The following is an 18554-nucleotide window of genomic DNA, read 5'->3' as shown; positions in this document are numbered from 1 at the left end:
TTCTTTCCACCTCTTCTTAGTATCTTCTGCTTCTGTTAGGTCCATGCCATTTCTGTCCTTTATCGAGACATTTTTGCATGAAATGTTCCCTTGGTATCTCTGATTTTCTTAAAGAGATCTCTAGTCTTTCCCATTCTATTGTTTTCCTCTATTTCTTTGCACTGATCACCGAGGAAGGCTTTCTTGTCTCTCCTTGCTGTTCTTTGGAACTCTGCATTCAGATGAATCTATCTTCCTTACATCACTATATCATGCCATTCCCTTCTGGCTTGTAGAGTTTCTGCTGAGAAATCAGCTGGTATCCTGATTGGAGTTCCCTTGTGTGTTATTTGGCCTTTTCCCCTTGTTACTTTTAATATTTATCTCTGTCTTTAATTTTTGTCAGTTTTATTACTGTGTGTTTTGATGTGTTCCTCCTTGGGTTTATCCTGCCTGGGACTCTGTTACTTCTTGGATTTGGTTGATTATTTCCTTTCCCATGTTAGGGAATTTTTCAGCTATTATCTTTTCAGATATTTTCTCAGGGCCTTTCTCTCTCTCTTCTCCTTCTACTACCCCTATAATGAGAATGCTGGTGTGTTTAGTGTTTCCCAGAGGTCTCTTAGGCTGAATTCATTTATTTTCATTCTTTTTCCTTATTCTGTTTTGTGGCATTGATTTCCATCATTCTGTCCTACAAGTCATTTTTCCATGATTCTGCCTCAATTTTTCTGCTATGGATTCCTTATAGTGTATTATTCAACTCTATCTATTTGTTCTTTAGTTCTCATAGGTCTTTGGTAAACATGTCCTACTCTTTGCAACCCCATGGACTGTAGCCCACCAGGCTCCTCCCTCCATGGGATTCTCCAAGCAAGAGTACTGGAGAGGGGTTGCCATTTCCTTCTCCAGGGGATCTTCCCAACCCAGGGATCGAACCTGGGTCTCCTGCATTCCAGGCAGACGCTTTAACCTCTGAGCCACCAGGGAAGCCCCCTTATAGTGTATTATTCAACTCTATTTATTTGTTCTTTAGTTCTCATAGGTCTTTGGTAAACATTTCTTGCATCTTCGCAATCCGTGCCGCCATTATTTTTCCAAGATCCTGAATCACATTCACTATCATTATTCTGAATTATTTTTCTGGATGATTGCCTAGCTTCACTTTATTTATTTATTTTTCTGTGGTTTTATCTTGTTCCGTCATCTGGGATGTAACTATCTGCCTTTTCATCATGATGAAATGTAATGTGGTTTTGTTTCAGTCACTGTGGGATTGTGGTTCTTCTTGCTTCTTCTGTCTGCTGTCTGATGGAGGAGGCTTACAAGAGGCTTGTGTAAGCTTCCTGATAGGAGGGACTGATGGTAGTGGGAAAAATTGGTTCTTACTCTGATGGGCAGGTCTTTGCTCAGAAAAGCTTTAATCCAATTATCTGCTGATGGGTGGGGTTGACATGGGTGGTAGTTTTTTGGCCTCAGGCAACCCAGCCCTTGGGTCTACAGGCCCTATGGCCAGTTACTTCAAAGGGGACCTTCCCAGGCAGCTGCTGTTAGTTCCCTTGTCCTTGGGGTGAGTCCCTGGTTACCCACACCTCCACAGGAGACCCTCCAACACTAGCAGGTAAGTTTGGTTCAGTTTCCTGTGGAGTCATTGCTCCTTTCTTCTGGGTCTTGATGCACGCAAGGTTTTGTTTGTACCATCCAAGACTGGAGTTTCTGTTTCCCCCAGTCCTATGGGAAGTCTTGTAAACAAATCCCACTGGCCTTCTTGGTCAGATTCCCTGGGGATTTCCAGTCCCTTTGTTGGGTCCCCAGGCTGGGAAGCCTGACATGAGGTTGCAAACTTTAATAACAGTTCAGTTCAGTTCAGTCGCTCAGTCGTGTCTGACTCTTTGTGACGCCATGGACTGCAGCACACCAGGCCTCCCTGTCCATCACCAACTCCCGGAGTTTACTCAAACCCATGTCCATTGAGTCTGTGATGCCATGTAACCATCTCATCCTTTGTCGTCCCCTTCTCCTCCTGCCCTCAATCTTTCTCAGTATCAGCGTCTTTTCAAATAAGTCAGCTCTTCGCATCAGGTGGCCAAAGGATTGGAGTTTCAGCTTCAACATCAATCCTTCCAATGAATATTCAGACTGATCTCCTCTAGGATGGACTGGTTGGATCTCCTTGCAGTCCGAGGGACTCTCAAGAGTCTTCTCCAGCACCACAGTTCAAAAGCATCAGTTCTTCAGCGCTCAGCTTTCTCTACAGTCCACTCTCACATCCATATGTGACTCCTGGAAAAACCAGAGCCTTGGAGAACTTTTTTCATATAGTTGTCCTCCCATTTGTGGGTCACCCACCCGGCAGATGTGGGATTTGATTTTATCACGATTGTGCCCTTCCTGCCATCTCGCTGCAGCTTCTTCTTTGTCCTTGGACGTGAGGTATCTTTTTTGGTAGGTTCCAGCGTCCTCCTGTAGATGGCTGTTCAACAGTTAGGTATGATTTTGGTGCTCTCCTAGGAGTAGGTGAGTGCATGGCCACCTACTCCACCATCTTGAACCAGAAGCCTGGAACGTGGCTTCTTAATCACGGGCCACAGAGAAGTCCCCAATAATCACTTTAAATGTCAAAGAAGTAAATGTGCCTAACAAAGGACGTGTGGTGACTGAATGAGTTATAAAAAAATGAACCTCACCTACATATTGCTTTTAAGACATTCAATTCTGAGCCAAAAGCATGCAGAGACTGAAGATGAGGACATGGAAAAACATATTCCATGCTAACATATGACAAGAAAGTGGGTGTAGCAATACTCATATGAGATAAAATAGAATCTAAAACAAGTCTATTAAAAGAAGACAAAGAAGCTTATTGTATCATGGTAAATAGATCAGTTTAAGAAGAGAATTTTTTATTTATTAACACATATGGAACAGATACAGGAGCAATTAAATACATAAAGTAAATATTAATGGACATAAAGGAAAAATCACCAATAATATGATAATGATATTACTAGATGTGTGCTTAATCATGTCTGACTCTATGACCCCATGGACTGTAGCCCACCAGGCTCCTCTGTCCATGGGATTCTCCAGGCAAGAACACTGGAGTGGGTTGCCATTGTTTTCTCCAGGGGATCTTCCCGACCCAGGGATCAAACCCACATCTCTTCTGTCTCCTACACTGGCAGGCGGGCTCTTTACCACTGGTGCCGCCTGGGAAGCCTGCTATGATAATAGTAGGGTACTTCAACACCCCATTTACATCAAAGAAGAAGTCATTCAGGCATAAAACAGTAAGGCAACAGTGGTCTTAAGTAATACAAAAGATCAGTTGGACTTGACACTTACAGGACATTCCATCGCCACACAGCAGAATACACATTTTTTTTTTTCAAGTACAAGGGAAATGTTCTCAGAGATAGATCACATACTAGGGCACAAAACAAGCCTCAATGCCTTTAAGAGCTTAAAAATTATATCAAGCATGTTCTCTGACCACAACATTATGAAACTAGAATTCAATTAATGGGAAAAAAATGGGGAAAACACTAACATGTGGAGATTAAACAGCAGGTTACTAAGAAACAAATGGGTCAATGAAGAAACCAATGAGGAAGTCAATATACCTTGACGTACTCCTTTTCCTATTTGGAACCAGTCCGTTGTTCCATGTCCAGTGCTAACTGTTGCTTCTTGACCTGCATACAGATTTCTCAACAGGCAGGTCAGGTGGTCTGGTATTCCCATCTCTTGAAGAATTTTCCACAGTTTCTGGTGATCCACACAGTCAAAGGCTTTGGCATAGGCAGTAAAGCAGAAATACGTGTTTTTCTGGAACTCTCTTGCTTTTTCAATAATCCAGTGGATGATGACAATTTGATCTCTGGTTCCTCTGCCTTTTATAAATCCAGCTTGAACATCTTGAGGTTCTTAGTTCACGTATTGTTGAAGCCTGGCTTGGAGAATTTTGAGCATTACTTTACTAGCGTGTGAGATGAGTGCAATTGTGTGGTAGTTTGAGCATTCTTTGGCATTGCCTTTCTTTGGGATTGGAATGAAAATTGACCTTTTCCAGTCCTGTGGCCACTGCTGAGTTTTCCAATTTTTATGGCATATTGAGTGCATCACTTTCACAGCATCATCTTTTAGGATTTGAAATGGCTCAAGTGGAATTCCATCACCTCCACTAGCTTTGTTCATTGTGATGCTTCCTGAGGCCCACTTGACTTCACATTCCGGGATGTCTGGGTCTAGGTGAGTGATCATACCAGTGGGATTATCTGGGTTGTGAAGATCTTTTTTATATGGTTCTTACAGCTAACATCATAATGGTGAAAACTGAAAGCTCCTTTTCTCTTAAAATTAGACACAGGACAAGAATGACCTCTATTGTCACATCTATTTAGCATAGTATAGGAACTTCACTGTGTATGAATGAATTCCATTCTAAAGGTGTGTTTGTAAGTCCAAATCATTCATAAGTTAAACAAAATCAGCCAAGGTACCCACGTAACAGAATTGGCTATATAAGTACTATAATGTAATAGGTTTATAATTCTTTTCATGCAAATAATGTTGATACATAAAAAACACACAATAATAAAGGTCTTTAATCTTATCGTATAATCCTTTGAAAAGTACAGTAGTATAGTACAACAGCTGGCATACAGGGGCTGGCATCGAGGGAACAGAAAAATAGAGTTACTGATTGCAAGAGGGAGAGGAGGTAGGCGATGGTGGAGCTGAGGTGTTGTCAGCAACAGGAGGTGAAGGGCAAGCTGCAATTCCACTCATGACTGACGGTGACGGCACAGGTTCTCGTTCCTTGCTGGGGTCAACTCTCTCTACCGTCTTGAAAAAAATGATGTGATGTCGGGGTAGTAGCTCTCCTTTCCTCATCACAAACGACGTGGTAGCTCTGGATTGCATTCTGCATGGCTGCTGCAGCGTTTGTGTACCATCCTATGTTCGGATCCTGTGCCTCAACAGCAAAGACTGCCTCCTCAAGTAAAGAAACTCTTCTTGCCATTTCTTGTGTCATGAATCTCTCCACTTACTTTCTTTCCCCTCTTGTCTCTCTTCATCCTTTCTCTGGGACTCCAATTCCAGAAGGGCTTCATTAGCAAGCTCCTTGTGTGCCACAGCAAGCAGTTCAAAGCATTCATCCTCCTGCATATCTAGCTCCAGCTTCTCACTGGGTGTCCCTGAGTTGCTGAATGACTTTTTGGACTCCTCATCTACCTTTTCAAATCCACAGAAATTGTGAACAAACTGTGGGAAAAGTTTCTCTCGTGGTGACAGCCGTAACCTCACTCAAAGCAAATTCAATGTTTTTTTATGGCCTCAAATAGGTGATAATCCTTTCAAAGTTGTTGCAGGGTTGTTTCTGATTCATCACTCACCTTTACTGTCAGACAAAAAGTGTGACCTGAATGATAGCTCTTGAAAGTTGCTATGGCTACCTGTTCCATGGGTTGGATGAGTGACACAGTATTTGGGGGCAGATGCACTACTTTGATGTTGGATGAAAGTCACCCATGGATGGAGGGTGGACCAGAGGGTCGTCAAGCAGCAAAAGAATAATGAATATCCTTCTCTAAGCAATATTTCTCTTCCTCTGGAATAAAGTGGTGGAAAAACCAGTCCTGGAAAATGGTCTGTGTAACCCAGGCTTTGGGGTTACTTTTCCACAAAACAGGAAGAAAGCCCTTGGCTATGTTTCTAAGGGCTCCTGGGTTCTCAGCATGATAAACTAAGGTAGGCTTCAGCTTCATCTTGCCAGGAGCACTGCCACCAACAGTAGGGCTGACCTCCCCTTTGCTGCTTTGTAGCCGGGCATCAGCTTTCCTCGTTACTGGTGTGACTTTGGTCTGGCATCCTCCTCCAGTGTGGTCCTTCTCCTCCACGTTAGAAACCTGCTCACATAAATATGTGCCTTTTTGAGTAGTTTCTTGAAGTGTTTCAAGAAATTCCTGGGCAGCTACCATATCAACACTCACTGCCTCAGCACTGTCCTTTATGTTGCAAACATCGGCTCCAGCCTTGGACTGATGAAACCAGCCATGGCTAGCACTGAAACATGCACCCTCTGAGTCTTTGCTGCGTTTCTTCTTCAAATCTTTGTAAAGGCTTTTAGCTTTCTCTTGAATCTGCGTTAACCTCAGTGGAACTTGATTCTGTGCTGATCCTGCATGCACACACTGAAGTTTCTCCATCTCCTCCGTTACTTCTCCATGCCTCTTTGATACTGTTGTAAACGTCAGCGGCACAACAGACCTTGTCCTTTTTTGTTAGAATCGTGCTGATGGCTGAAGGATTCACGTTATGACTGAGCGACCTCTGCCTCTCTTTGCCTCACTCCTCTCTAACTTACTTTCACTTTTGTTTCCACCATCATTGCTTGGTACCTCTTAGAGTGCATCTGTATCACGGCTACTTTTACACTTGCTTCTGGACATCCTGGGCCTGAAATAAAGATACTGTACTACCATTCTCTCCACAGAACAGTAGAGTACACCAAACCACAGCCACTTGCAGAGGGTGCACAAACTCTGACAATGTATGCCAGGCGCGTGAACTAGCTTTTGTGACCGGATACACAAACACATGCTCATGTTTTTGAAAGTTCACAACTTGAAGGTTCATATGTAGAGGACTTATTACACTGAAAGTCACAGCCACAGCAATCAGACAAGAAAAAGAAATACGAGGCATCCAAATTTGAAAGGTAGAAATTAAACTGTCACTCTTTGCAGATGATATGGTAATATATATGGAAAACCCTAAAGTCTCCATCAAAAAACTGAGAACTAATAAATGAATTCAGTAAAGTTTTAGGATATAAGACTAATAGAGAGAAATCTGTGATATTCTATACACTAATAAACTATCATAAAGAGAATTTTTTTAAATCCCGTTTATAATTGCATCAAAAATAATAAAATCTAAGAATAAATTTAACCAAGGAGGCAAAAGATTTATACTCTGTAAGCTATAAAACACTGATGAATCAAATTGAAGACTATACAAATAAGTAGAAATATAGCTTATGTTCATGTTCATGGATTGGAAAAATTAGTATTGTTAAACGGCACTACTACACAAAGCAATCTACAGATTTAACGCAACCCTTATCAAAACATCCATGACATTTTCCACAGAATCAGGCCAAATTTAGTTTATATTGAAATGCCAAATAAAGTTTATATCAAACCACAAAAGACCCTGAATAACCAAAGTCATCTTGAGAAAAAAGAACAAAGCTGGAAATACCATACTTCCTGACTTCAGACTATACCACAAAGCAATAGTAATCAAAACACCATGGTACTGGCATCAAACAGACATACGGACAAATAGAATAGAGAGCCCAGAAATAAGCCCATGCACCTATTCTATTAGTCTATGACAAAGGAGGTAAGTATTACAGTGGAGAAAAAACACTTCATTTAAATGGTGCTGGGCAAACTGGACAGCTACATGCAAAAGAATGAGATTGCAACATCTTCTCAAACCATATACAAAAATAAACTCAGTACAGATTAAAGAGTATAAATCATAAAATCCCTAGAAGAAAACATAGGTAGAACATTCTTTGGCATAAATCATAGCAATTTTTTTGGATAAGTCTAAAGCAAAGGAAACAAAGGCAAAATTAAACAAATGAGACCTAGTTAAACTTAAGAACTTTTGCACAGGAAAGGAAACCATTGGCAAAATGGAAAGCCAACCTGCTTATGAGAGAGAAAATATTTGCAAATGATATGACCAATAAAGGATTACAATCCAAATATATAAATAGCTTGTATAACTCAATATCAAAAAACTGTGAGACAACCCAGTTGAAAAATGGGCAGAAGACAAGAAATGACATTATTGCAGAGAAGACATACAGATGGCCAACAGGCATATGAAAAGATGCTCACCATTACTAATCATCAGAGAAATGCAAATAAAAACCAATTGCTATACCAATTCATGCCTGTCAGTAATGTTAGAATCAAAAAGACTACAAATAACAAATGTTGGGGAGGAAGTAACCCTGGTACACTGTGTTTGTGGGAATGCAAACTGTGCAGTCACTGTGGTAAACAGTACAGAGGTTTCTCAAAAAAACTAAAAATACCACGTGTGTCGGGGGGTGCTAAGTCACTTCAGTTGTGTCTGACTCTTTGTGACCCCATGGACTGTAACCCGCCAGGCTCCTCTGTCCATGGATTTCCCAGGCAAGAATACTGGAGTGGGTTGCCATGCCCTCCTCCAGGAGATCTTCCCAACCCAGGGATCGAACCTGCATCTCTTATGTCTCCTGAGTTGGCGGATGGGTTCCTTACCACTGGTGCCACCTGGGAAGCCCCAAAATACCACGTGCTGTGTGCACAGTCACTCAGTCATGTCTGACTCTTTGCGACCCCATGGAGTGAAGCCCGCCAGGTTCTTCTGTCTATAGGGATTCTCCAGGCAAGAATACTAGAGTGGGTTGCCATTCCCTTTTCTGGGGGATCTTTCTGACCCAGGAATTGAACCCAGGTCTCCTGTACTGCAGGCAGATTCTTTAGCATCTGAGCCACCAGAGATTTTCTCAAAATACCCTGATTCAGCAAATCCACTGCTGGGTATATATCCAAAGAGAGTGAAAACACAAATTCAAAAAAATAATGCAACCCAATGTTCAGAGCTGCATTATTCACAATAGCCAAGATGTGGAAGCAACTTAAGTGTCCATCAACAAATGAACAGATAAAGAAGATGCATTATGTACACATGCCATCCCACTGAGCACTGGATGATACAGCCTGCACGAGAGCTGAATTTTGCTCTTGGCAGCTCTACATTGGAAAACTGATTGCCCTTGTTGCCAAAAGAATTCTTCTTTGACTATGCTGCTTTACATCAGCAGCTCCTGAGTCAAAGTCCCTGAAGGGGAGAGCCTAAGTCACGTGCCACTCGAGTAGGAAAGCAGGTATCTGGCATTTTCTGCTACTATAATGGAACGTTTTGGCTTTACTTAGGATTTGTATAGTAGGAAATTCCTCAAAAAGCAGAGGTTTGCATTCTAGGTAGCCAAAAGACAGAATACACAGCCACCTCCAAGCACGTAGCTGATATTCAGAACCAACATTCAGCATGACTTTTAGAAATGTGAATGCTTAAATGTGCTTAGAAAATAGATTCTTCTAATTACAGTAACTGGAGAAGGCAATGGCAACCCACTCCAGTACTCTTGCCTGGAAACTCCCATGGACGCAAGAGCCTGGTAGGCTGCAGTCCGTGGGGTCGCGAAGAGTCAGACACGACTAGCGACTTCACTTTCACTTTTCACTTTCATGCATTGGAGAAGGAAATGGCAACCCACTCCAGCATTCTTGCCTGGAGAATCCCAAGGACGGAGGAGCCTGGTAGGCTGCCGTCTGTGAGGTCGCACAGAATCGGACACGACTGAAGCAACTTAACAGCAGCAATTACAGTAACAGCAAAATGCAGAGATAAGTAGGCCGTGAGATCTACAGTACTATATCAGATGATTTCTGAAAGATAAAAAATCAAGGATTTAGAAGAAAGAGTTGATACCAATGGTTCAGCTTCTTAGTCAATGCAGAAATCTTTCCCCACGATCCATTTCAAAACTTGTAGTATTTGAGGAGCTCATTGAAATAGGGTAGTGTAATGTTAGGAGTTTCCTCTTTATATAAGATGAACTTTCTCTCTTATAACATCCATTCATGAATCCTAGATCTGATGATTCTAGCTATTCAAAATAGAGTGAAGTATAAGTTTTAACTACAGGAGTCAGACCAATATTTGATTCCTGACTTTGTTTCTTTCTAGCTGGGTGACTGCTCTAATTCTTGTTTTCTGCAACTGAAAATGAGGATCATAACAGTATCGACCCTAGAGAGTTACTGTGAGATACAAGGCAATAATTTAGTGCGTAGATCAGTAACCAACAGAGTGAACATTCAACAAATATTAGTGATGACAATGATTGACTGACTGATCGATCAATCACTGATGATGAAGGTAGCAGCATTTCTGAAGTTAAAAGTCAGCCGCATGGAAACACAGAACGAAACTAACCCTACTGAACTGTTTTGAGATTCCAGTCATAAACTTTACTCGACCACTGGCCAATTCCGTAGTCTAAAAGAAGTTACTGTATCATTTTTTTCCTGCAAAATGAAATATTTGGATTAAATTATCTTAATAAAAGGGCTTCCTTGGTAGCTCACTCAGTAAAGAATCCACCTGCGATGCAGGAGATCAGGGCTCCATCCCTGGGTTGGGAAGATCCCCTGGAGAAGGAAACGGTAACCCACTCCAGGATTCTTGCCTGGGAAACCCCACGGACAGAGGAAACTGGAAGGCTACAGTCCATGGGGTCGCAAGAGTCGGACATGACTTAGCAACTAAACCACCACCATCCTAATAAAATCCCTTTCAGCTCTAAGTTTCTGAGATTTACACATGCCAACTGTTTTTCACACTGAACATTACCAGTTCCCTCAACTGTACCTTGTATAAGATAACAGACTCATCACAATCTTGGCTCCCTATCCTCAGCAATGCCTGCCGGTACTCAGACTATTATTTTATTAGTAGACTTGTTTCTTCATATAACTGAAATGCTCAGTCATATTTTAGAAACTGAAAAGAGAGCACAGGGAGACATATATACATAGTGTCCGACTCTTTATGACCCCATGGACTATACCACGCCGGGCCTCCCTGTCCCTCACCATCTCCCGGAATTTGTCGAGTTAATGTTCATTGCACTGGTGATGCCGTCCAGCCTTCTCATCCTCTGACGCCCTCTTCTTCTCCTGCCCTCAATCTTTCCCAGAATCAGACACTTTTCCAATGAGTCGTCTGTTCGCCTCAGATGACCAAGATACTGGAGCTTCAGCTTCAGCATCAGTCCTTCCAGTGAATATTCAGGGTGGATCTCCCTTAAGATTGACTGGTTTGGTCTCCTCGCTGTCCAAGGGACTCTCAGGAGTCTTCTCCAGCACCACAGTTTGAAGGCATCAATTCTTTGGCGTTCTGCCTTCTTTATAGTCCAGCTCTAAGCACTGTACGTGACCACTGGGAAAACCATAGCCTCAACTATACAGACCTTTGCTGGCAGAGCAACGTCTCTGCTTTTCAACACACTGCCCAGGTTTGTCATACCTTTCTTGCCAAGAAGCAATTGTCTTCTGATTTCATGGCTGCAGTCACCATCTGCAGTGATTTTGGAGCCTATGTGTGCATATATATATAAACAATATAAAGCTATGAACCATATGTCTTGCATTAGCTCTTTATGAAAAGAAAGTAATCTTACAAAAACAGAATTTGATTCAGTTCAGTTCAGTTCAGTTCAGTCGCTCAGTCGTGTCCGACTCTCCGCGACCCCATGAATCACAGCACGCCAGGCCTCCCTGTCCATCACCAACTCCCGGAGTACACTCAAACTCATGTCCACAGAGTCGGTGATGCCATCCAGCCATCTCATTCTCCGTCGTCCCCTTCTCCTCCCGCCCCCAACTTTTCCCAGCATCAGAGTCTTTTCCAGTGAGTCAACTCGTCTCATGAGGTGGCCAAAGTATTGGAGTTTCAGCTTTAGCATCAGTCCCTCCAATGAACACCCAGGATTGATCTCCTTTAGAATGGACTGGTTGGATCTCCTTGCAGTATAAGGGACTCTCAAGAGTCTTCTCCAACACCACAGTTCAAAAGCATCGATTCTTCGGCGATCAGCTTTCTTCACAGTCCAACTCTCACATCCATACATGACCACGGGAAAAACCATTGCCTTGACTAGACGGACCTTGGTCGGCAAAGTAATGTCTCTGCTTTTTAATATACTATCAAGGCTGGTCATAACTTTCCTGCCAAGGAGCAAGCGTCTTTTAATTTCATGGCTGCAATCAGCATCTGCAGTGATTTTGGAGCCCAAAAAAACAAAGTCTGACACTGTTTCCATTGTTTTTCCATCTATTTCCCATGAAGTGATGGGACCAGATGCCATGATCTTTGTTTTCTGAATGTTGAGCTTCAAGCCACACTCATCTGTAAACCCTATGAAGGCAAGATATATATCTTTTTTTTCTCCATTGTATCCTGGCATTTAGAAAAGACTATATAAACGTACACACACACAGAGACAGACATACTTGATAAACTGAAAACTTGCGACATTTGTGCGACCTTAAATCTTACCTCAAAGCAAAGACAGACATTTGTCTCTTCAGGTGCTGACTTTGCTTTTGAGGAATGGTGTTTTGAAGAGTTTTGAATGGCACCTCAAAAAATATGGCGCTATAATATTTTGCTAAATTAATTTAATCTAGGCTTTTCAGTCGTTACCAAGCCTTTGAAAAGTCAGTGCTGCCTGGAGTCTACATTGCCAAAAGTTTGGAAATGTTGCTTAGAGGTGGGAAGAAGTAGCCAGAAATTGCTTTTGTAGAGCACCCCTAATTTTGCTTTGAAGAAGGACTCAGTGTGCAAGAGGACACTGAGGAAGAGAGATCTCGGACTGCAGGGCCGTCGCTGTGCAGATGATATTCAGCTTCACTCAGCCAGGCAGCTCTTCCCTCCAGCCCAGATGGTGAGATGACTCGTCTATTCCACTGGCCAGCAAAGCAAGGGAGACAGAAGAGGAGCGGCTATAATCCAGATAAAAGTGGATGATGTTTCAGAACCAAGGGGAAATATTTCTAGGCAATGATGATGGTACATTGATAGTACTTGTTAATACTTTACATTTCTTTTCAGAGTCACAGCTTGAGTCTCATAATGCTTTCAGGATTCCTGACAAGTCGTACTTCTGACCAGGAATCCTTTTCATCTTTGTCATAGATGTAGGTTGCAAGTATTTTTGAGCATCATTTTACTTTACTGATTTCTCTTTGTGAAGCCTAAACATCAACATTCAATGTGTGACTTTTAAAATTAGTTTCTTTGAAAATCATCTGGCAATTTTATGTGGAGCACATTCTTGTCAAGGATTTGGCTAGGATGAATGTATAAATTTCTTTACTGAATAACTGTGAAAGAATGGCTACTGGGTACAAAGAACAATGAGGCAGATAATTACGGGGTTTGAAAAACGAATGGAGTAGGATGAAGAAGGTTTGTGTATTCTTGCTTCTGTGGTTGTCATTATGAGAGGTTATGCTGAGTCACTGTGTAGGAGGTTTTAGATATGTCATTACATTTTAGCTGTGTCTCCAGGGTCAGGAAGTTCCCCCGGAGAAGGGTTAGGTTACCCACTCCAGTATTCTTGGGCTGCCCTGGTGGCTCAGACAGTAAAGAATTTGCCTGCAATGTGGGAGACCTGGATTTGGTATCTGGGTTGGGAAGATCCTCTGGAGGAAGATGTGGCAACTCACCCCAGTATTCTTGCCTGGAGACTCCCCATGGATGGAGGAGCCTGCGGGCTACAGCCCGTGGGGTCACAAAGAGCTGGACACGACTGAGTGGCTAAGCACAGCACCGAAAATCACGAGTCTTGCCTCCTTCCCCCAAAGATCTGAAGAAGTAACTGATCTCTAGGCAATCAGACTTGTCTTTCACTAAAGAGGGAATGGAAATAACTAGGTAAGATTTGTTCTTCCCTACTAGCGGCATAACTACATTTTGAATCTAACTTCCTATTCCGTTTGCTCCCAGAGCCAACCTGAGTTTCCTTAACTGCAGTTGCTATTAGTACTCTTCAATGCTAAAGCATTTGATAGCTGCCTATGCCTTGTGACACTGGGTAAAATCTCTCATCTGCACACTCAGGGATAGCCCTACCGGCTGAGTCTACTTTCCTGTTGTTACCTGGGGAGGGCTATTTACACGCCCCATGCTAGCCAAGTGAAACTTGTTCATACCATATACACTTTATCAGGTGCCACTACAATCTAGCTGACTCTGCTGTGATTGCTCAGAATATCTTCCCTTACTACAGTAGACGTCTCTTACCTTGCCTGCCTGACATACATTCCTTCTTCTCCTGGTAATAATGTCTGGAACCGGCACTGGGGAAGAACCTCCTCTCGTTGCGTACAATCTTTGGGGGTTCATTAATCAAGGTGTTCGTCCCAATTCTGGCTTAGGAGTGGGTCTATTACTTGTGAAAAGCCGGTCAGAGTCTATTTCTCCCTGGAATTTCCATCGTGAGCAGCATAAGAATAAAGTGCAGTTAGAGCTATTCATCAAGACAGTAGTGTCCATTAAAAAGATTGTCAATCATCCCCTACTTTCTAGATATCCAGAGCGGCTCTGTTTCACATCCATTCCAACAGAAAGTTATTCAGCTTTTCTGTAATTCTATGAGCTAAACCATTACTCACCTAATAAATTCTCTATCTGCTTAAGTTGGAGACAATTTCTATTGCTTGTAAACAAGGAATACTGATGGTCTTTGTAGAGAAAAATGGCTCCTCAAAGATACTCACAAGCTAATCACCAGAACTCATGAATGTATTCTGCTACATGGCAAGGGGGCTTGCAGATAAAATTGATTGCTAATCAGCTGGTTTTAAGATGAAGAGATTATTTCAATTGACCCAAAGTAATCACACAGCATTAAATGGGGAAGAGGGAAGCAGAAGAATCAGAAAGAGAAGACATCTTGAGAAACACATGATCTGCCATTGCTGGCTTCAGAGATCGAAAGGGAATATAAGCCAACGAATGTGTGCAGCCTCTGGAAGCCAACAGTGGGCCATCATGTGGAATACCGGCTAGTACAACTGCTCTGAAACAAAGTCTAGACTAAAAATGAAATAAGATAAAAAAAAAAACAACAGAGGGAGAGAGAAGCAAAAAGCATTAGAAAAATGGGGGAAAGACAGGCAACTCCCCAGAAGAGTATACAAACTGCCCATAGATGTGAAAAGTTGTTAAATTTCACTTATATTATTGCTGTTGTTCAGTCACTCAGTCGTGTCCGACTCTTTGTGACCCCATGAGTCACAGCACTCCAGGCCTCCCTGTCCATCACCAACTCAAACCCATGTCCATCGAGTCGGTGATGCCATCCAACCATCTCATCCTCTGTCGTCCCCTTCTCCTCCCATCTTCAATCTTTCCCAGCATCTTTTCCAGTGAGTCAGCTCTTCACATCAGGTGACCAGAGTATTGGAGTCTCAGCTTCAGCATCAGTCCTTCCAATGAACACCCAGGACTGGTCTCCTTTAGGATGGACTGGTTGGATCTCCTTGCAGTCCAAGGGACTGAGAAACTCAAGTTAAAACATTTCTCATTTCGTTTTTGCAGAACATCTTTCTTCTCTTGGAGACAGTGCTCCCTTTTGTGAAACAGTGTTCTTCCACCCCACTGCGTCCCTGCAGTGCTAGCTAACCTAGTCAGTCATTACTACTTGATACATATGAAGCACTCCATTAATATCAGCTGCTGCTGCTGCTGAGTCACTTCAGTCGTGTCCGACTCTGTGCGACCCCACAGACAGCAGCCCACCAGCCTCCCCCGTCCCCAGGCAAGAATGCTGGAGTGGGTGGCCATTTCCTTCTCCAATGCATGAAAGTGAAAAGGGAAAGTGAAGTCGCTCAGTCATGTCCAAGTCTCAGTGACCCCATGGATGGCAGCCCACCAGGCTCCTCCATCCATGGGATTTTCCAGGCAAGAGTACTGCAGTGGGTTGATTAATGTCAGCTAGTAAATTGTTATCTGACTTTTGACAAAATCCATGTTTGGGAAAATTTCCATTCATGGACAGTTTGAAACTGAAACACCGTTCCTTCCTAGGTCTTGGAGGTTGGAAGGAGGGTCATAGTGACCGCAGCGGGCATCTTGGAGGCAGAGACACATGTGTCAGGACGCGCTCCCAGGTCAGGCCCAGGACGCACCGCGGCGTGGAGAGGCGCTCTGAGTCTGCTCCTCCTCTCTCCCAGATGACCGACACCACCATGCTGGCCACCGCGGTGACGGTTTTGATCCGGTTTTAGTTGGACTTCTAGGCCAGACATCAGGAACGTCTACTGAGCCTCTTTCTCTCGCATACACTTGCCCGTGGACACACACACACACACACAGCGTTCACCATAAAATTAAGAGTTACGAAGGTATATATGGACTCTAGAAAGACGGTACCGATGAACTTATTTTCAGAATAGCAATGGAGAAGCTTCCTGGTGGCTTAGACGGTTAAGAATCTGCCTGCAATGCAGGAGACCTGGGTTCAATCGCTGGATCAGGAAGATCCACTGGAGAAGGAAATGGCAGCCCACTCCAGTATTCTTGCCTGGAGAATCCCATGGACGGAGGAGCCTGGCGGGCTACCGTCCCTGGGGTCGCAAAGAGCTGAACATGACTCCGCGACTAACAGCAGTGGAGGTGGGGACAGCAGGCTTACGGACGGAGTGGGGAGCTGAGAGTGGGGAGGCCTGAGAGAGCAGGATGGAAGCATGCGTCACCCTGAGGGACACAGGCAGCCAGTGGGAAGTTGCTGTGTAACACAGGGAGCACAGCCCAGCACTCTGTGATAACCGGAGGGGTGGGCTGGGGTGGGAGTCGGGAGGGAGACTCGAGAGGGAGGGGACATGTATACCCATGGCTGGTTCACGCTGATGTGTGCCAGAAAGCAACACCATGTTGTAGAGCAGATTGTCCTTCAATTAAAAGTGAATGAACTTAAACAGAGCTGTGCAAGGAGGGACGGCTCACCTTAAGGGCTTCACCGATCCTGGGCTCTGAAAGGATGCGCAGTCACAGCAGCATCTTTCAGTCGATTGATCCGACCACCTACACAGTGCTGGCTGTTGAAATCCAGCTTGAGATGTAACTCGTCCCCAATTCTTTTTTCTTAGCAAACTGTGGTTTCTTTGTTTACAGACCTTGGTTTGGTTTCTAGTATTGCAGCCATAGCTTAGTTTAGGATCAAGTATAAAATCCCCAGACAGATCAGTGCTTGCAAGTGGGTTTAGGGAGAGGCCGCTGATAATGGTCAGTTTCTACAAGTCCTGTGACACTGACTAAAGGTAAGCTGCCCAGGAGATCTGGGAGATATCAGAATGTAAATTTATTAGCTTAAAATGAAAAATAACTGTCATGAGAACTAGAAGACCCACAGTCAGAATGAAGAGTTTTCCCTTCTTACAACTGAGATTATATGACTAAAAGGTTGCCTACACATACAGATTTTAATAACAGGAATTAGATAAATCAACAGGGCTGATGTGTCCACAACTCCATGGATATAGTTTTGCCCTAGGGACGTGATGCCTAAGACCCTCTCTCATTAAGACTCTGTTGAGATGGACATGGCCAATGTTATCCTTGATAATCCTCCTTCGTGTGTGTGGGGAAGGAGCCCAAACCACCCTCGATGGCCCTCTATTTTCTGGGTTTCTTGGTTGACCTGACAGGTAAGGTTAAACACATCATCTACAGTTTATAGCTCTGAAGACCTAGAAAGTTATCCCTTTAGCAGGAGAATCTGTCCATCAAAATATGGCAATTCTACTCATTTTGCAGTTTGTCTCATGAAGCGATCCATTTCCTTCACTTCTAAGTTCTTGAGGGCCACTTCCATATATAGCTCTCTGTTCACATTACATCTAGCTTCTGACAAGCACAGCATTTTCAATTTGTTGCCATATGGAGAAAAACATGTAAGAAACTGACAGATAATAGTTTAGAAATTTATCTTTATGTTATGAAATGCAATAGACAGGTGTGAAAATGTTGAGTTACCAAGTTAAATTAGTTATAAAAGATGCATCCTTAAAATAATCACAGCAGAAGATTTTTCTTAGTCCAAATGGCACTCAGTCCTTTCCGATCATTCATCACGTTTTCTGTAATATAATTGATTTTTAATATTTGATGCATTGATATTTTATTTAGTGTATAATAGCGATCAGCATCAGTTGAGGGTAAATTTGTTTCTAGAATGACTGATTAATGTTAAACCCCTTTTGTGAAGACCATAGCTCATATTTGAATGAAAGATCGAAACATGTTAACAGAACCAAAGGAATTACGTTATCAGCTATAAACTGCTCAGATGCTGCCATCTGCACATTATTCTTCTTTCCTTAAACTATTCATGTATGAGGTAGTGACACATCTCAATTATTTTTCAAATAGGCGAAGTTTAAAAATTATGAAATGTCATTAACTCATTTGCAATTTTATGTTTTGACTATTTGCCAAGTTAACTTCCTTTCTCACGTGGCCCTTATTTTGGCGCATTTTTGAAAGCTCACAATATGTTAGTTGTATGAAACAGCTTGTCTGCTGGAAGGATTCTGGGAAGGAGCCTACTGCTCCAGCTTGGTTCTGGTTCATTCAGGCTAATATTCTGATTCTGGATAGGAGGCAACGCTGAAGTCAAACTAAGCTCTGCATGCGGATAACAGGGCAACTGGATCTGTGTTTAAGCCAGTAGCTTCTGCACAGTCACTCCCCCCTGGAGCTGTTCTTTGGGATATCTGCCATGGTTTTGGCCCAGCATATTTGAACAAAAGTCCCAAGTTTCACTTCATGCTTTAAAGTTTCTGCTTTATGAGGTCTGTCTCACCAAGGTAGAAGACAGAAAATCCAGTCTCTTGAGCAGTGAAGAAATCGGCATATGTGCCTTCATC

At 42.9% G+C, this 18554-nt stretch overlaps 1 non-coding gene across 1 annotated transcript; it reads right to left on the bottom strand.

Moving 5' to 3' along the window:
• Positions 1-897: 897 nt before the first annotated feature.
• TRNAS-GGA (transfer RNA serine (anticodon GGA)) lies at positions 898-969 on the bottom strand. The gene has a single exon. It is a non-coding gene; the product is annotated as a tRNA-Ser (tRNA).
• Between the last annotated feature and the right edge of the window lie 17585 nt (positions 970-18554).

Source organism: Moschus berezovskii, chromosome 8 (assembly GCF_049115385.1).
Source record: "Moschus berezovskii isolate FMDL1 chromosome 8, NW_MosBer_1.0, whole genome shotgun sequence".
NCBI classification, from domain to species: domain Eukaryota; kingdom Metazoa; phylum Chordata; class Mammalia; order Artiodactyla; family Moschidae; genus Moschus; species Moschus berezovskii.
Note: the sequence above shows the minus strand (reverse complement) of the source record. Positions and strands in the feature narration are given on the sequence as shown.